Below are 21,247 nucleotides of genomic sequence, written 5' to 3' on the forward strand. Positions count from 1 at the left end.
TGTTAAAACTGCAAATGGAGTAAACAATTTCTGACTTATTTAAGGCTGGTCAGTGTCTTTACCAATATCATCAAATGTGCAATTCACTACTACAGCTAGCTAACAGAGATCCGCCTTTAGCTCGAGTGGTCGGCGACTGCAGTTTTAGAAACAAAGGACAGAGCTGAAGTCGAGCTATTCATCCAGCACAGCTGCTAGAATGGAATCCGAAGTCCACTCAGCATGTCTCGGGAAAATCAGGGCATCCGAGCCGCAGCAGAAGCATTTAGTACTCCTAATTGCATGAATAATAAAATATTGGTCCCTTTTTCCTTGAAAAACATTTCTGCTCATTTTACTGCAGCAGCAGTTCACAGTTCTCTAGGAAAATAAATTATCTGCAGGGGCAGCAATAACTGATTGTAACTCTGGCAGAAGCAGGAATAACATCAGCACTTTCTTTTCAAGCTTCTTAGTGATGTCATTGCCCACATCATCAAAGTGATATAATAGCTGGAAACTTTTAGAAACAGAAAAGCATCTCTGGTTTTGTATTTTATTTCTTTACAGGCAGTAATAAGATAATGCAGAATAGCTGTAATTAAAACCACAGCTGAACCAAAATCTCAGATGGTGAGTTTGTATTCAAACTTCATGACCATTTTGGAGAAATCACAGAAGTAAAAAAGCAACAGAAATTCCATTAAAAAAAGAAAAGGAAAGAAAAAGTGATGGTCCCTAAGGATAGAAAGGTTAATACAAGAAAAAAAGTGACTGCGTGAATGCCAGTTTCTGTCCACCTCCCAGACTGGTACTGAGGGGGATGTTTTCGCTTAGCCATTTCTGTCCCTCTGCAAAGGTGAGCAAGATGCTGTTAATAACTAAGACTGTCCCTGATGGTGGCAAGTCTAATTACAGGGAAGAAAAAAAAAACACACACACACACACACAACAAGATGGGAGAATGAAAGGAAAGGTTTATGTTTTTTTTCCCCTGGATGTCAGTTCATTACCAGCCTGACAGTATAACTTCAAGGGTCATTTCTCCACAGTCACTAAAATACCAAAACAAGAGAAAAGCTGAGCATAAGCAGAGGCAAAAGCAAAAACCCTAGATCATTACGTTCTCAAAAGAATTTTTACATAAAAGAGACCTTGTAAAAGAGGGCCCCTCTATCTCATACACTGTTAACTGCATCCCCCTGTTAATGCAAGAGAGAACACATTACATACAGGAGTGACTCATCTGAAAGATACTGCAACACAAGATTAGATAAAATATTTCATTTAAAAAGTTTTACCATTTTTTTTGTAGAGAAAAAAAAAAGTGATAGGATGGTGGCAGAGACATCTTTCTAAACTATTTCAACCCCTGCAAGTGTAGCTTTAATGTGGTTTCTAACTTTGCCTCCGTAAAGTCGATTGCCTACATATTTTCAAAGATGGATCCAAACTTCAGCTGTACCCATGGTTCAGGGCCATTTGTGGAACTTGACAGTGGAACTTCTGCATTTCAGGTATCCGTAAAGATCAGCATTATTCAGGTAGACATTTGGGGTTCCCCTCCATTAACTGTGCAACTCATCAGCCATCTGCAAATCACGTACTTGGTAAAACTGGTACTCACACATCAAGAAACTCCTAGCTGCCCAGTTTTTGTGTAAAATGTCCTCACAAATATCAAACATGCAAATTTATCTGGTAATATAGCCAGATTTGCAGCCAAGCCACTACTCTCTAAATACTCCAAAGACAACACAAGTAAATTTTAAACCAGAAAATGGATGCTTGGACAAGCTAGATTTCTTTAAGCAGCTATTTTTTTCTGAGAACTGTGGATTTAATGGAAATTGCCAGGTAGCTTTAATGGTAGCAGAGAGTACTTTGATTACCTAGAGGTGAAAGTACTTTAAATTCATTCCAAATACAAAGTGAAAGTATGAGAGTGGTTTGAAAAATACAAGCATGAACCACCACAGCAACGCAGCTCCTCACAACAGGATGGATGTGTGAGCTTTATCTGCTCTAATACATTACTCCTTCATGAAGGGCTACTGAAAAATGAGGTAGAGCCACAGCTCATCTTTAGTACATAGATCCTTTAAAATCAGACAGAAAAGAAAAACCTGACAAAAAATGACATGACAACCAAATTTTGCAGGGCCATGTGTACTGAACAGATTCACTTCACAACCCAAGTGAGGCTGTGCTCCAGGCCAGGAACCTGTCTAGACTCTTTTCTCCCGAACTCAAGCAGCAGCTCTGATGCTGAATCTGTTTGAACAGGCAGAGACAATTACATTTTATATTTTGGGAAGATGTATTCAGATACAAGCCTTCCTGGTTACTTTAGTCCTTGCTGGAGAACAAAGAGCAAGATAAAATGGAACTCAGGGCTTGAGCCAAAATCCTTTGAAATCAATTCGAATCTTTTCATTGATTTCAATGAGTTGTGGATCAGACCACCACTTCCTCAAGGCAGCAACAAGACACTTCCCAGAGAAGGCAGGGGTCCTCAGTTTCACCATTCATTCATTTTGATCTTTCACTGTTTAATGAATCTCTTCATCCTGCTCTTATTCTCAGCTCTCAGCCAGGCAGGCATTAGCAGTGCATTCGCGAGGCAGTAGAGGATCACCAGCATCCATCTTTCAAAAGAGACATACAGCTGAGGCCACTCAGAGCTATTAAAGATCCCGTGGTACTTTTGCAAGAGCAAAAATAACAATGCCAGTGTCTTGGCCAAATTCCAGCCTCTTTAATTACATTCTGTCCATCTATATTCCCTCTTTAGTTTCAGCTGGAAAAATTAGCCACCGTTTCCACTGTCTTATTAATCTTTTAATGTAGAATTAATTAAAACAAAAAGACTATAAGCATAAAATATTGGCACCTACTGCTCTAAGAGCATATCACTGCTGTCCACAAAAGATAGAAAATGCACCCCTCTTCTCACAGTATACGTGATTGGCACGACAAAAGTAACCATGCAACTATTTTCTGTTTTAAAAGTGAAAAGCTGAAACATGACTAAATGAAAAAAACATGGTAGCATCATAACTGACTTCTTTAAAATAATAACTATAACCTTTCCCAAATATCTTTCTTGCCTATTATAGTTTGGGACAATCTCCCCAGTATTGTTAAACATCAGGAACTTCCTAAAAGTCTTGCCCATTGGGGTTGCGCGTTACCTTCTTGAGTTGGAGACAAGGGTATAAATTGTCTGACTATCATAGTTTCGAGGGCTCTACCCAGAGTCCTAGCAGATGATTATATGAGAAGGACATAGAGTTGCTCATGCCAAAACATCTCTTCCTTATTCAGTATTTGTTCTTCATGTTCCCACTTACAGCAGTGCATCAATCAGTGCAAACATTCCAAAGGAAAAGAGATGGAGATTTCTGGTTAAATAGATATTTTGGGAGATTTTAGTAAACATTTTTGAAAGACTGGTACTGTCTGAGCTACAGGTATAGAGTTCTAGGGGAGGACACCACACAGTTTTCAAATGGGATCATTCTCAAATCATGCTATTTAAATTGATTTAGGCATAGTAGCATGAACTTAAGGCCCTCAGGTATTGTCAACTAATGTAAAACAGATCTTAATATATAGCCTAATCCAGATAATGGCTAGAAAAGATGATCCTTCTGCTCCTTGAGGACTCTAAAAATTTAGACAACATCTTCACATTTTTGTCTCAAGTAAACAGGGACTTAAATGTCTTTCTGACCAGGGTATGGAGTCTAATGTAACATAAAAACAGAGGCCTGAGAAGATTGATGGTCTCATGCAGATGGTACACAGGTTTAGTAACAGTTTGGAATAAATACGCAGGATAACTATGTTTCTGTGGAATAGAATGAAAGGAGGTTCAACCATCAAAGTTTACAGCTCACTCAGTCTTCTAGCAGATGTGGTTGTGATTAAAAAGGATGTTGCTGGCGACAAATAAATTGTAGAGCACTCTAGAGGGCTTGAAGAACAAGACTATTAACTTTATCAGCACTAGATTGAGTTTCCATCTCTGTACAGGCTTAGGAAACTGTGAAATTACATTTATGCATCCTAATTGTAGGATTCACCGAAAATGTAGGGCAATAGGTAGAGGATTCATAGCTGCAAATAAGGTCATAATGGTATCTTTCTACAGAAATAATTTGGTCATTTGCAGATCATATTAGGTCAGTCACTCATGGTGCCATATTCAAAGCCATGGTTTGGAGAGCTTCTGAGTGATGATACATGACAGGAGACTTTTTCAAGAGTCAAGAGACCTGAAAAGACAGAAGAAAACTAAGGGGGGTCTTCTAAGAAGTTCAACTGACCAAAGAACCACTATTGTTTAGGTGAACCCAGGGTGATCTTTATCATCTGGCCTTTGTTTTGTCTCTTTAGCAGAAGGGGCAAAGTACCTCATTTCCTAAGACATTTAGCTCTGAAAGGCTGGTATTTGGGAATAGCTGGAAAGAAACAATACAGCAGTCATAGAATAGTCTAGATGACTTCATATGGTTTTTCCTTCAGTTGTAGTGATAGTTTGGGGTGAAAAGCACTTTAAAAACCAAAGTTTGTTATACGTTACTAGCATACATTTTCCTGTGAAGTAGCAATACCACTGTGATACCAAAGCTCTGCTGCTCAAATCATCTGAAAAGCTCAGTCTCCCTGGGAGATGCCATATCTGCAGTGTTTCTTACCAAATACTCAGAGAGAGACTGAGCAACCAAACTCCTTATCCCTGAATCCTAATATATTACCACCGCTACTATATTGCTAGATGAGCTCTACACATTATGCACCACATACCTGATGTTTGGTAAGGAGCTACCCACTCTAAAACATGCAGGAACATTTCTCTCGAATCTCTGTCATACATTACTACATTCTTCAGTCCCCAATGTTGGAATAAAAATGCACATATGATGATTTCACTAGCTACAGGAAAATACATGAAAACTCTCTTTCTTCCTCCTCAGATTTCTTTACAAAGCAGCCAGCAATTTCCACACAGATTTGCAAGAGAAGCAATTCTAATGTCCAATTCAAAACTTTTTTCAGTGGAGGAACTGAAGTGGAGGGAAGTTTCATCAGGATACCCCTGATACCCCTGATCTGTATATACAGCATGCAGAAAATTATTTTAATCAAAATACCAGACAAGTTCTCACTAATATAGCAGGGCTTTTTTAAATGCCCAGAGAATCTTGTAAAATTTTTTAAAAGTGTTAAAGTTTTTCAGACACTACACCTGCCCGAGTTCCCAGATTTTGTGAACATAGCTGACTCCATTACCCGCCTTATGACAGGAGTATTCCTTTGGTATGTATGAGAAAAAGGTTTAATCTCTCCCCCAGCACATTTAATTGCTTTTCCCTGATGTTTGTGCAAATGTAGAGACAGGGAAAGCTGAAAGTTCAGAGACTCCAGTAAAACTCTTTATACACAAGTCACTGTCAAATACACTATTCAAACAAATAGATATATACATTTTGTCTAATCTTTTACAGTTATCTCAATCCTGTAACATGGAAAGATCAAATAATTTTCAGGCAGATGTGTGACCTTTCACTACAGGTACTGCCAAGCACTGGGAAATACCTGGTGCGCTCTTGCTCCTTGGTAGTGTTTTTTCACCAACCAATTATCCTTGATAATTCGCATTGGGTCTGAAGAGCTGTTTGAATTCTTAAAAAAAATGTTCTTCTTTGCAAGAAAGGTCTCAAAACTGAGCATGTCCTGTCCTGTAGATTCAAATTAAACAGCTTATAGCAGTTATCCTTCAATGGCTTACTCAAACAAAAAAGAAATCTCTACCTATCAAATCTCAATAAGTAGTTCATATACAGAGAAAATAAATCTAGCAGTTTAATCTGGCCTAATTTATTAATCTACATAATTATGAATAATTGAAGAACACCAACAGGAGAAAATTCCAAATGAATGATAGAGCATAGCTCGATTCCCAAGTACAGCAGTGTACACCCAATGGCTTACCACAAATTAAAACCTGACTGGAAAAAAACTCAAAAAAAATTACTCTTCTGGCAAGAAAGAGAGGTGATGATCTAGCATCTCCTGTGAGTCCATGATTAATTGCCAAAAAAGCCCTTTACATACTAATAAACTTTCTTTTTTTGATTCTCTTAAAATGTGCTTGGCTATCTTTTAACCAGAGATGTTTTCAATGCCATAATAAAAAAAGAAAAAAAAAAAAAAGAACAGTGGTCGTCACCAAGGAAAGTATATTTCATAATTAAAAAACCAGCTTTCGACTCATTTCGAGTTTGGGGGTCAGGCTGGATGACACAAGTGGCCATTTCTGGCTGGACTATCTACAAATACGTAATTGGAGTGTAAATTATTTTCGCTATATAAATAGCTCCTGATGATATCACAATTTGTAAATAGTGCAGTTTGTTTTCCCAGAAGCAGCTTTGTGCTAGCTGACAGCTCTGAAAAGTTTTTGCATTTGATTATGCTATTTTCCTCTTTATAGCTCAATAGGAAATCACATGCCATGTGCCATGTGCCCACTATGAATTGGGTCTGCTTTTCCAAATGCTCTGTTACACCCATGACACATAAGTGCCTTTAACATCCTTGGGTGAGAAAGCAAGCTGCCTGCACACACACTTATTATTTTTAAGTCTTTATTTTTATGTAGCTGCAGTAGTGTATTTCACAGCTGGCTGATGAAGCACACTAGAATTATTTGAAATTCCTTAGTGCTCCTTAAAAGGCAATTAAAATGAGAATAGAAATGACCGTATGTGGTCAGGTGCATTTCTGTTGCTGTATTACTCACACTGTTGCCAGCAGGATATTTAAAGACAACTTGCACCAGCACACATTAGTGCAGCTGTACTAATGGCTTTCCAAATTTCACTACTCAAACTTGCCCTAGAGAGGCCTTAACAATGCATCTGTTTACTAAGATTTTTCCATTAACCTTTTCAATATCATGCCATCTTTCTAACTTGTTTAGTGATTATAATAACAATATGCTGTATAGTCTATATTCAAAGACCTTTAAATGTGCACACAATGTATTCTATCAACCTTCTACCCTTCTTCAGTAGTAAAATAGTATCAACAAATGGCTTGGAAGGAGAATATGCTTCTTTTCTAAAAGCAGAATATATTGAACTTAAATGCATCACAGAACAGGCTAGAAAATCCAGTGCTAAGACACTGCAGAAGTTGGCACAACATACGGTGAGATGAGACGGCATGATTTTCTGGTGCAATGTGGTCCCTCAGAGAAAAATCATCATGTGTCACCTTGCAAAAATTTCTCCAGTCTTTGCAAGAAAAGGACTGTTACATCCACCTCCTTTCGTCCTCAGGAAGAGGCAAAGCGTTACTATCTCAGTGTCTGTTCCTTAGGCAAAAATACACAAGAGCAAGAACTTACCAAGGAACAAAACAGAAGGGAAGGCATTTTACGGAAGGAAGTGTAAGATAATATACATCAATACCTAGCACTATATTCAATATAAATATTTCCTTCCCTATGTCTCCAGAGAGAGCAGGAGAGAAAGAGAAAAGGCTAACAGGATTTACCTACTAGCTCAGTTACAGAGAAGTCGCCTAGACCTAACAACGGTTCTCTATTGTACGTAGCAGTTTTTAGAGAAATATTTAGAGAAATGTGTATAGAATCCACTTCATTTAGGCCCTATTAAATTCCATAAAACTTGTTGTAATAGAAAAACGGAAGCATCTAGACTGACAGAACCATACAAACAAGTGCGAGGTCCCCTGAAACCAAGCGAGCACTGATGCCGGCTGGGAACCCGTCTGTCCCGAAGGAGCCGCAGCAGGTCCAGCCAGAGGGAGAGAGCAGCAGGCTGAGGTTCAAGCTCTACCCCGTGCCACCAGCAGCACCCCGTGTCGCGCGGCGGGGGACGAGGAGGGAGGCCCACGTGCTCGAGGCACCAGGGACGGAAGTGAGAACGATGGCTTGGCAGAGTAAGCCACGGCGAAACACGGGGCCGCGACGATGATGTTTCAGTTTGAAGTTTTGTTTCCAAGTTTCTGCTCTGAAAGTGCCATTGTTGAAGTCATATTACATTTGCTTATCTATACATAAAAGGCTTGTTAAGGTTAATGAGAATTCCTGTTAGATAGGAGATAACGGACTTTTTCATTATTAGTACAGAACCAAAATGTTTTCCCATGTTTCCGGATTAGAAAGCAGTAGGTGTCCTGAATTCTAGTTCATCTGAAAAGCCCCATGAGAACTTCATATATTTAGATCAGCAGCAATTTGGAAGCCTTCAGTTAATCATATTTTGGTCCTAACTGCAACTCAGATTAATTGGAAATAAAATAAAAATAGCCCATTTGAGGATAGAGTGAGGCACTGAGCAGATATACTTATCACATCTTATTTCATTTTCATGTCTCATGTTCCTTTTTATTTAGATCCAGATTCTTTCTAGACTTTTTTTTTTAAGCTGCAATATCAAATGGCATTTATCTAGGCATTTTAAAATCATGCCAAGATAAAAGCTAATCTTTTTGTAATCAGTATGCAGAGAAGAAGAGAAGCAGTAGTAAAGCAGTTGCTGCATGTTTGCTGACAAAATATTTAATCCAAACATTTAATTTCAATCTGCCACTGTTCTCAGTTGGTATAATTACTTTAAGCAAATATCATGAAGGAAGGAAGAGAAAATAGTCTCAGCCACTGAAATGTAAATAATAAAACATAATCATAATCGAACTTTTAAAGCCATATAATTCCATTTTAGGATCATTTCTGTGGACTATTTTAAACGTTTAAGTGATTTTAAATTATTTCTAACATAATGGCCTATATCGGTGAGTAGTGGGAAAGGTTTAATTTTCTCATCTGTTCACACACATCATACTTCAAAGGCACTACAGTGAAATTGCACCGCCGTCCATGGAACATGATAGATTTATGCTTTTCATGTCAATGAATATTAGAACAAACACAGATTTGAGACAGTGATCATCACAGTTTTTTGTGCTTTTTAACAAAATGAATATAAACAAATTCTATCACTATTTTCAGAACAGTCTGAAGCTTAAATGCCTCAAACATGGGGCAAAAAAAAAGGCCCCAATTTTTTTGTAGACTGAAATTATGCAGCAAATTTTCTACTTTCCTGAAAATCAGAGACTTATCACCTACCACTCCATCCCAAAACTCAAACTGATTTTCTACAATCACTCAGTCAATCCATCTGTCTAAATCCTTATGGCCCTACAGAGTGGCAAGAGTGTGAAGAAGGTTAATTTCACTGATCACTAATTCTTTTCTTGTGGTTTTCCACTAGTCTTGATTCTACCACAATGCTTGTCTATAGTGTTGGTAGGATTAAAACTCATTTTAGACTATGTCCTAAAAATTATGTGGGCTTGTAATGTTTCTATACAGTATACAGCTGCAAGCCAGATATACATGAGACTCTTTCAAAACAAAACGAACACCTTTCTCAAAGTGTTATTCTTTAGAGCTGTTCTCCCATGAGTAAAATTTACTTCTGTGCAGAGGATCATCACAAGACAAGAGCATAACTCAAGTCCCATTTAAACCCAGATTTGTAGATTACTTGGGAAATTAGCAATTACTTTGACTGGAAAGCGTGCAGGATACATTTTGTAAAAAATCAGCTTAATTGCATGCATTCTAACCACGTGAGGAAAATGATTACAGAGCTCAGAAGGGGTCATGGTAAAGAACAGAAGAAGTTTTTTTGCTGCATCTAATTGACTGTAACATCTCTTAACAATTCTCGTATTATATTTTGATTCTAAAGTGGGATCCCCAAAGTACCTTGCTTCCCCATCATTGCTTCTCCTCCTCAAAGGTCCCCTCTGGAGCAGAAACCGATTAAGACTGTTAAAGGTGACCACAGGAGACCACTGCAGATGGGTCTGCTCCGGGCCCTCCCCATCTCAGGCCACCTAGAGCACTCGCACCCTTGCAGCCTGCCCAACAGGGAGCCGGGCGCGCGCCCCGCACTCCCCATCCCCAGCCGTGCTCCAAGCCCCTCAGGTCACCTCACCGTACAGCGCTGTCTGAACGCATACGAGGCGAGAGAGAGAGAGAACACTTTTAGCAGCAGTGTTGAGAGGGAGGTATTTTTGGTTTGGGTTTTTTATTTAAAATACAAGCACAAGTTCCCTTCAAAGCGAAATGATGGATCTCCTCAATTTGTTACTCCTGAGCAGGATGAGCAGATAAGATAGTCCAAACCACAGAGATCATCCAGAAGAACTAGAAACAACAAGGAAATCGGAAACAATCCCCCCAAAAAGGAAAAAAAACACAAAACACTGCAAAGTGAACTAAGCAGGATCCAAAGACACTCTCAAAGCAATGTTATCTCTAAGATAATTACAATCATATTTCTTGGAAGTGAAGTTACAATTTTGTTTACTTCTCCAGCAGACTTGCTTGTATTACAGGTCAAGCATGTGTGTCACAAACCGCTGGCTTTTCCGCAGCGTTACTGTTACTTATCAGATCTGTTTACCTGGCTAAACAGGTAGTGCTCCCCTCGGCCCCCGAAACGGAAACCCGGCGCACAACGAAAGCAGGGCAGCGGTAAGCGAGGAGGCGCGGGCTGCCCACGGCAGGCAGAGCTCTTTATTTATTGCTCCCAGCAGGTGTCAGATGCCGCAGTTTCTTTACAACCATCAACACCCTGGGGCTTTTTAGTTCCACACACAAGACAAGGAAGATGGGGGATGGCAACTAACCTCAAGGGATTAGGTACCTGAATCCTATCCCAACTACTAGCAGACTCCAGCTGTGTTTAAATGTTTTTTGAAGAATTTCTGATGTTCAGTGGTTGCTGATTACTTCCAGATTTTAGTTCTACGCCAGTGGAGATCTGCTACAAAGAGTTTAGCAGTTGTTGTTAAAAATTGCAATTGCTCCATGAAAATGTCTTCTCTAAAACCAGTTTCAAAAATATTACAGCACTGTTCAAAAAAAAGAAAAGAGAGAGAAACCTACTGACTCTTCACAGTGAGAGAGGCATCAAGCAAAGTGTGGGGGAAGGGAGGAGAGCGGGCAGGGGAGAAAACTAGGATCATATTCACTTTCAGGCCTTCTCAGATTTTCCCTGTATGTTAGAGTGACATTTTTTTCTTTGGAGGGATGGTTTAGATAAATTTTCTACTGACATTTCCTTTGTATTGAGTTTACCTAAGTTATGGTTCATTCTGGGGCATTCCTGGGCCCTTCCTCCATTATTACATATTGATATGGAAAGAATATGTCTATAGCTACCTCTTATATTTGAAGAAGTTATACAATTTAAAATTTGGATATTATAAAATGAAATAGGAAACCGTTTTAACAAAGAAGAAATGTAATCAAATTCTGTTCTCAGCTGCATACATCTCCTAGCGAAGCAGAGGACATCCAGCGAGCTGCATGAAGCAAAATCTGGTGAATCTGAGCTACTGGATCTACAAATCTACCAACAACATGTCACTTGAGCTCCCCTTCAGCTTCTTAGGGGATGAAAAGCATAATCACCATATTTATATCTAAAGACTTCATTGTTTCAGCAACAAAGGAGGCTGGTTAAGGACAGAAAAACCTTCAAAGAAATAATCTAATGTATATAAGTACCTTTTGCATATTACACATTTCTTCACTGAATCCAAGACAAGTTTTGAACACAGTTCAGTAAAAGAGAAGAAAAGATTGCTTTCTTTGTGAGTTTTTTTGTTTTCAGGCATGCACATAGTTTTTAATAGCAGTCAAGGCTAAAACAGACATTTTGCTCTAGTGGAAGAATTTAGAAGAATTATTCTTTCCTTCTCCTTTTTTTATGTAAGTGCAAAATTTTCAATTCATCATGCAAAGCTCCTTCTTGGAAAGAGGAAAAAGGAAAGTGGAAAAGGGGAAAGGGGGGGGGAAGGAGAGAAGGGCAAAAGGAGGGAGGGGGAAAGGGGGAAGCAGAAAAGGGGAGGGAAAGGGAAAATGAAAGCAAAAGGAAAGACAAAGTCAAAATGAAAAGAGAAAAGGAAAATGGAAAGAAAAGAGAGAAAGAGATTGATGGGAGATTTTCCAGGACTGTGTTCCACACTTAGGCAACTGTGAAGCTCCTTAAAATGTTTATAATAAGACAAAAGCACATAAATTAAAACTCACTTTACCTTCATAAGTACTTACTATGTTTGGATAGACACTATTCATATAGCAAAGTTCAATCCTGACGTGAACTTCTTTCAATTTTACAAATATCCAGATGCAGAGCAATACAGGAGCTTACATCTTTTAGCAAGCTCCAGGACAATGCAAAAATAAATTATTTGAGTAGGTTACAGTCCAAGCAAGAAAAGCCAGATAATAATGCATATTCACATATTACAAACCAGACAATTCATTTGTTTCATGGCGTGGAGGTTTCTTGGAAGCCTTTTGGCATTACAAAATGAACATGGGAATATAGATTCCAAATCTTTTCAGATCCAAAATGCATTGAAACTGAATTTACAGATTCCTGATGCATCAATAGCATTATTAACTATTGTTTCATGATGACGTATGCCTTCATTAGAAAGGGATTATTCTGATTCTCCATTTGTTAAATAGTTTTGTGATGGCTAGCTGTATTTGTAACACTAACTCTTGGCATCACGTAGCACACCACAGCCCGCATTGTCCAAGAAAGGATTATTTCATCCCACTACATCGTACCACAACTGACTGTACCTCGTAGTACAAATGCAACCTTGTCATTGCAATTTGTCACACCTTTTTTGTCTGCATTACAGCTCATTGAAGTCTCATCTCCTGCGCTGAATAGCCCACTGCCATATAATACATGACACCGTAATGGAAAAGGCAAGATTACAACAAGGGAGATATTGGTCATACCCTGCACCGTCGAGCTGGCTGCCTCAGCTTACGCAGGTTCTGGAACTGCAGCCAGAGCTCAAGCAGGGGGACACTTGTACTGGCACCACCACTCGTCTCTTGGCCTACCTGCAAATGTGCATCATGTTACCAAATTATTGGTCAACTCAGCAGCAGCTGCCAATTAAAATGTCTGGTATCAAAGTTGCTTGCTACTCAGTTAGATAACAAGATACCTTAGTTATCTAAAAGCCAATGTACAACTGAAAACAGCAAAACCCTCTTCCCCATTCTCACTTTTTGTCTGCCTTTTTTTCCAATAAAATCACCTCTGTGGTATCAAAAAGAGATACAAAGATCAGAATAAGGCGGCAGGAAAGGTTAGCTCTGGCCACACGCCAAGTGACTGGGAGATAGCCAGTGACACCAAGTGTGGGGCATCTGCTTCTCCGGGGCCATTTGCAAATGCTGCGCTTGAGCCAGGGGTGAAAGGACTCGGCTGAGAACCTGTCTTCACTACACATTGGGTCAATTTTATAACTCTATTAGGGGATGGTTAACGAGGACTCGGTGCTTGGTTTAACTTACACTGCAGACGGGGACTAAAACAGTGTAAAAATACCCTAAAGCAAAAAGCAAGAGAGGCTCCTTGGCATTCTCACAAAGCCCGGGGCTAGTCCCCCTCTGGCTCCCCATCTCACCACTCTCTTCTGCCGTAAAGCCTGGTGACAAGCAGCTAGGTTGCCTTGACCACTGTTTTTCATAATGATGAATACTGTCTCATTGTTCCCTCATATTATCCCTGTTTTATCCATCTTTTGTGTACAAGCATAAACCTTAGACTTACACTGTAGATTTCCCATGCAGTGACTGTCTTTGTTATATGTTTGTAAAGTGCTTAACTCAGAGAGTCCATGGCCTATACGTGCCAGTGTTATAAAATTATAATAATAGGAGGCAGGTTATTTGGAGGGAAGCACATGAATTTCTCAAAAAGATATGTGCTAATTGGGGGGAAAAAATCAACAGTGAAAAACTCTCAATAGTTAGCAGAGTAAACGAAATACATGAGTGAGCAGTTGCTTGTTTTATTATTTTAATCATTGTGAGAAATCTTATAAGAAGCTCCCCCTCTCAAGAATTATTTCCATCTCGTTAACATGGAAGCTAACTCGGAAGTTTCAGTTTTATGTGGCATACAAAAAAAATTCATCCAGCACAGCAAAACAACACACAGCAGGGAAACATCTTAGATAAAACTGATGTGTAATTCCTGCTATTTCTAACATATCTAATGAATGCATTTTAATAGAGCAACACAGTAGTGACTAAGATTTCATGAATCATAGACATAGGGAAAATATTTGTGTGTAAAAAATATTATTCACATCCTACCGCTTCTGATTTTGTCACAGAACAAAAATTTTACAATACATTTAACACCACAGAGTAAAATATTCTGTTTTACTATACTAAAGTGTTTCTGCTGCTTTCAACAAACCCCACAGGTGCTTTATATCAGTACAAACTGTATTTCTAATCCTCAAAATGAACGCATGATATTTCAGATTCAGACCATATTACTTGGCACAATTCAAAATAACCCATCTGCAAAAAATGCTTTCCAACAGCTAAATTTCAGTTCATTGTCGAAAGACAAATATGGTACAATAACTTGCAAAAGAACTTCATAAATGCTCTGATTGATACAGCTGGTTTGACCCCACCTGCCAAGTTTCGCAAGACATCTCCCCTCCCTCCCCGCATAATGTTCCCCATCCCTCGGCAAATTTGCAGGCTCGCAAGCTAATCGCTTTACAGTTATCTTTGAATCCATCACACAGCCAGGCTGCAAAGGACTCAACTGGGCACTGTGTTTTCCTCCTTCAGTCTAGTTCCTTTTAACTTAGTAGCAGCACTTTACAACAGACGAACATCAATTAATGCTAAATTATAATGGGATTCATGTGGGATCGCATATTACAGCCTCCTTGATGCCAAAACCTTTCACAATAATGAATGTTTTACAGTGAATACCCAACACATTTATAATGATTTTGCCATTTCCTGGAAAGTGTTGCCAATCTACCTTTGATTCTGAAGAAACTGCACATCTTTATCTATTTGAAAATAAGAACTTTTGCTCATGAGATCTACACAAAGGCTCTTTCATGTAGGTCAAAGGATGTTTCCCCCATGCCCATTTAATATGTTTTCTGTGAAGTTCTGTGTGCTGCCCTTAGGGCCATCCGCATGCTGGCGATATGCATGTAAGATGCACAGCAAGTTTTTCTTTTCCCCCTCAGAATCACAATATCTACAGTTCCATCTGCCCTGCAATGAAACTTGTACCTCCATTTATTTTTCAAGCATTTTTAAGTGCCACACATACAGTAAACTACTGCTTTATGAATAGGCCCCTAAGACAAGGATCACAGTTTACAAGGAACTTAGGTTTAAGCTAGTTTCATCTTGACAATGACTGACATGTCTCTTAGAGAATATTATATATTTAGAGTACTTTTGAAGGTGCTGTACTTAAGAAACATGTCTCATCATACTGCATGAACTACTGAACTAAGTCTTAAATGTTTAAAGAAGGGTCAAAAAGGCACCCTGCTACAAAAGTGTGCAAACTACACCTGACTAATACCAGAACAGAAATCCATGCAATGAATAATTTTCTGCAAGTTTTCTTTCCATTTAAAAAATCTTACACTTTATCTCTGAATATCTATCACAGAGATTACACCTGGAACTGAAGTCTTAACAAAGCAAAGGTCAAACTCCAAGAACAACAACAACTAAAAATGTACATCACATTCTTCATAAACTTTACGAGAATTTCCTCAACATATGCTTCTCCATTTATACAACAGATCAAGGAAGGCTAGAATCCAATTTCAAATCAAATAACCTCCATATCGATGTGTGGTGCAGTTGACAGTGCACTCTCATCAACTCTGTGCTTTCTGGTGGGTAATGTGCACAATATAACTTAGAGTAGCCATTTGGCAGAAAACTGCTGTAGTCAAATTGAAATAGCCTTTAGTTCCTTGGTTAAAATGGAGAGCCATAATGTATGCTTGTCATTTGATGAAAAATAGCACGTTTAAATTAAGAAAAAAGAATTTCCCGTGAAGATGCGACACAGCACAATGACACAGATGTCAGGAGCTTATTTAAAACTGTTAAAGCAGAGTACAGCACAGAGGCGCAATTTGTTAGGAAACACAAGATCATGTGCCAGTGACTAGAGATTTGCTGCTGGATTCTTGTCATAGGTAGTGATAAAATATGAGTTACCTACAGATAATTACTGGCTCCTCAAGGGACGTGACACCCTTAAACTGATATCACAACATGGCACAAACGTACATTGCACCAAAAGACGTAAAGGCCACATTTGATCACATGATATAGCTAGTCTCATCTAACATTATACATTTAAGAAACGTACAGTTGTTTTTAAAGAAATGAAATCTGTTTGTCGGCCCACACTAGTAAGGAGTCAATTAGTATAAACAAAAACTCATACTGAAGAAAAGATTAAGGATGAGATCTAAATCCATTGAAGGCCAGGGAAAATTTTCCACTTGCATCAATAGATTCTTGTAAATGTCCAGCTATTGCACTCAAATAAATCACAAGGCTAAAACAGGGCTCTAAAACGCCTATCTTAAAAAATAATCTTAGTGGTTTTGGAGAGCTGAAGTTATTTCTCTGCTTTTCCTAGCATTACTGGACTGTATCATCAGGACAGTAGATTGAGGATTGACATCAGCCAGTAGATTGAGGAAAGCAACTACTCTCCCTTCCTCAGTACTCCTTAGATCTCACCTGGGACACTGCATCCAGTTTCACCTCTCCAGTGCTCATTAGATCCCACCTGGGACACTGCCTCCAGTTTCGGCTCTCCAGAGAGCTCCAGTACCAGAGAGATGTTGATAAACTTGAGCGAATCCAGCAGAGGCCACGAAGATGGGCAGGGACATAACGCATGCCGCCTGCGCAGAGAGGCTGAGGGAATGGGACTTGGGGAGCCTGAGGAAGAGACGGCTTCGGAGAACTTGACAGCAGCTCCCGGGCCCACGGGAGGTTACTGAGAATACAGAGCTGGGCTCTTTACTGAGCGCAAGGCAGGAGAATGGAAATGGTGGGCATAAATTGACAAAGGAGACATAAGGGTGTAAGGCTACATGGAGAAGAAACTTCACCAAGATGATAACTGTGCATTGGAACAGGTTTCTGAGAGAAGCTGTGAGATCTCCATCCATGGAGGTCTGCACGGCCCGACAGCACCGAGCACCTGGGCAGTGGTGCTCCAGCTCAGAGCCGGAGGCTGGGCTGGGCGACCGCCCTTGGCCCCTTCAGCCTCAAGGCTTCCGTGATTCTCTCAGCTAAATAAGAAGCACAGCAACACTGCGATGGCTTCCTCCTAGTATATGAAGGCATGCATGTTAGGGAAACTACAGTGATAAAACCAGATGAGAGCTGCTTGTTTTGTGTAAGAATCAGCATTCACTGCTGAAATTTATATATCATTTAAGAAGGTTTATATGGTAAACATTTGTCCGTACCACTTTGCTAACAGTACTGCTTTCAGAACATATGAAATTTGAAAATCTGTGTTAATTCAGGGAAAATCTGTGTTAATTCAATGCCATATGGCTAGGGGCATGCATCCAAGAAAGTGGCATCTCAACAAATGATAAGAAGAGCTTTCCAAATGTGGAGGTTTAGTGGTGAATCCAGTTGACTGGCTGCTTAAAGACTCAATACTAGACAGTGTCAGAAACATACAGACCTCTCAAGGGCCCCACCTCCCTATCTTTATTTTGGGAAAGGTTCTTCCTCATTTCTGATGGCAACAGCAACTCCAGAAGTGTTTGGGGAGGTTTTCATGCCTGCTCTGTTTCCCTAACACTCTTTGAGCAAAGATTATATTCTGCCTCCACCTCACTCAAAACAAACTTCGACAGGAAGAAACAGGGGAAAAGCCAATAGTGTACTGGCCACTGCTGTACGTGATACTCTGAAATTTCCCCAGCTAGGATGCCAGAATGCAACGTGAGCCAAACAACACTACACAACACTGCTAGGAAAAATAACTACTAACTGCCAGGAAAGCTCCTGTAAATAGAATAACCACAAGATAAAAAGTTCAAAGGAGGACCAGATAGTCTACAATCTGAAACTTTAAAATATCATTTTATGTGATCTAAGGACAAGGCAGATATTTAGCAACTATTAATGACTACAAAGAAATTCACCCACCAATAACGTACTGGAATCAGTCAAGATTTACATGAAGACTGAGAACAGTATGACATTATCTTGCTTTTACTTTTACCCAGTCAAGTTTAATTGAAGAAGCTACTTAACAATATGTGGATGAAGGCCTAACATGGTTTGTACATAAATATAAGTAAAAATATATATGAGAAACATAAAAGGACAAGACAAATTTTAAAAAATTGTTTTCTTCTTCAGATTAATAATTCTATCACTACATGGTAAATCAGACTAAAAAAATCTAATTGGAAGTAAAAAAGATACTGAATATATCAAAACTGTGTAAGAACTACTTTGAATAATGTATCAGAGAGTAACCAGAAAACCTACAAACTTTCAGATACAGGACACAAATGCACATGAGTGAGTAGTCCTACTGGATCCAGTGGGATTAATCAGCATGTGAAAAATTACTCCTGCAAGCACCTGAAGGATTAGAACTGTAATTTAGTCATTTCCCAAGAAAACAATTCCCCCTACCTGAGTGGTTTTGGCCAAGAGGTGGTATTACGTTATTTAATTATTATATTTTAGAACTCTGATTCTTGACTCTCTGCTGGAAATGTATAAACCTTTTAAAGATTTCTCAGACTTTTCAAAATTCATGTTCTTGTTTAAACCTGTATAAATATTACTGATGAAAATTTTTACCTAAATCAGTTTGCTCATTATTAGCTGCTAGCAGACATTAGGGATAAAATATGCTTGTGATCTTAGCTAAATGTATTTTGTGTCATTCGTAGCTGACTCTCTCACAAGGGAAGTTGCATCAGACCAAGTCAGCACGCGATGGGAAACCTCCAAAGAAAAGCTTCTGTCAGTGTGAAAAGTAGTGCTAGTAAGAAATTACATGATATTTTTTCTTTAGAGTCAGTACTCAATCAGTAACCTACAGAAACGCATTTCTCAGAGGTGTTGCCACAAGACTTAAAACCAACAGTCTCAGCTTTTATGGTAATGAATAACTGGGGGTTACTCATGATCTCCTGACTGGATTCCATATATAGAATTTTCTATGCTACTTTTATACTTTTTAAAATGTAAACTGCAATATATTACCACATATCCTAAATATACACGAGATGCATGATGGCCAAATTCTTGTTGCTGAGACAAATCTAATTTTCACTGAAAAAAGTGAGAGTCTTCTCATTGATTTTGGTGATAATGGGATCAGATTTTATGAGAAGTAGCTCAGGACATATCCTAGTCTAAGTTTTCTACTTACTAGACTACTATGAATAGCAAGGGAGTTAATTATTGCCTCATTATTTCACCTATACTATAGAATTAATTAAATTAATTGTGATTTTATCTACTTCCTGTTTTCTTCTTATACTCACAATTTAGGGGGGTTTTTTTAAACATGAATGAAGGTTCAGAGTATGACAACATAAATAGTAACAACAAAAAAGACAGAAAACACTCACAAGAAAACTTCCACAACATACATACCATCAAACCTGCAGAAATTTGCATTTTGAAAGGAAAACAAAAGTGATCCTTTCATATTCAGCAAAGACTACAAGAAAAAAATGTCACAGAATAGTACTACATTATGAGTGCAAAATAAACTATTCCATATTCATTGTATATGATGAAGTATTAATAAGAAGATTTAAAAGTAACCAACAACCAGAAGTATTAAAAGAAAAATGAGACATTTCTCTTCTTTTTTTTAAGAACAGAGATATTTCTATGTGAAAGAAGAGCCATACAATGGAAATTCCTTTTAAGAGAAAAACATCATTACAAATCCCCAATATTACACTAGAATGTAAGTTTTGTTACACAGAAGGCGAAGAGACATTCCTGGGCCCATAATTACTAGTTAGCTTGTTAATAAAAGAAAACTCTGAAAAATACCTAATTTGTTGAGTTCACTGCGAGGAAGGTGCCTAAATATCTTACATGGAGCAATAAATACAGGGATTCTATCAGCCAACACTTTTATCAGAAGGAGGGGGAGCAAACTTGCTCTTTTTACAGTGTTTCCTCAAATTGTCTTAGCATGAATTGCAGGTTGGATTGAAATATATTTTATTGGCAATTCAGAAAGAAAAATTTTACACTCATACGGCCATCTACTTGGTGGCAGGCAAAGCTTCGGGGAGCGCGCAGCACTGCTTGTGAAGCAATCACGCATTATCTAGAGGATTCTCGTCTTTCAGGCTGTGTGAGGTACATGTGAAATTCCATTACAGAGTTTGCATCTCCATCATTTATTATCTACAGAGACAGACTGGTATTTCTTGCAATCGGGGAGGAAAATACTATTCGGATAACAACTCAATTATGTCCTAAAATTAAGTTCTAGAGAAAAGTTTGTGCACTGTATAGCTCATCCAAGTATCTTTCAGAGCCTCCTAGCTCTGAAAAAGCAAATTGTGAAAAGATATTTTGAAGCAAAATGTAAATAAATATAAGAAATATTAAGTGATGCTGAAAGATACCATATACATTTTAAAGTATATTTCATCTTTAAATGTCTTCCTCAGTAGAGTAACAATTTCTTTTAAGAGATTTCACTCCCCACACACTTCTTGGGAGAAGAGACGTTTGAGAGAGGGAGTTTGAGAGGAAGGGAAGTTGTCTGGCGCATCTGAGTCACGCAGACTTTTCAAGCAGCACATTCTTCTTTCTTTAATTGCTCATTCCAGAATAGCAGTCACAGAAACTTTATAATTTTATTGAGGAAAATCAATGCATTCTCATTTAACTGGAGCTTTAAGAAATATTTCATTTGGTACTTTTTTAGTTTAATATTTCAAGGGACAATGTTAGTTTCAATTAAAAAAAAAAAAAGACAATATTATGATATTCACTTTCTGTTGTAAAAAAAGACCCAAAACAATAGCTGGTGCCCTTCCCGAAACCATTTGTCACTGTTATGCAGACACACCATGCAGCAATCATAACTCAGCCAACAAAAGGAACACAAATTATTGAACAATAGTCTCTGTGCAGAAATACATGCATATCTTAAACGTTGCCACTTTTCACAAACTTCTCATGATTCCTGCGACAAAATCTGATAGCTCCAGCTATTTGAATCAAGAGACTCTCTCTCTCCTTCATCCCCAAAAGAGCTTTGATTTTAAAAGTTGCTGGTCC

Source organism: Dromaius novaehollandiae, chromosome 7, assembly GCF_036370855.1.
Source record: "Dromaius novaehollandiae isolate bDroNov1 chromosome 7, bDroNov1.hap1, whole genome shotgun sequence".
Taxonomy (NCBI): Eukaryota; Metazoa; Chordata; class Aves; order Casuariiformes; family Dromaiidae; genus Dromaius; species Dromaius novaehollandiae.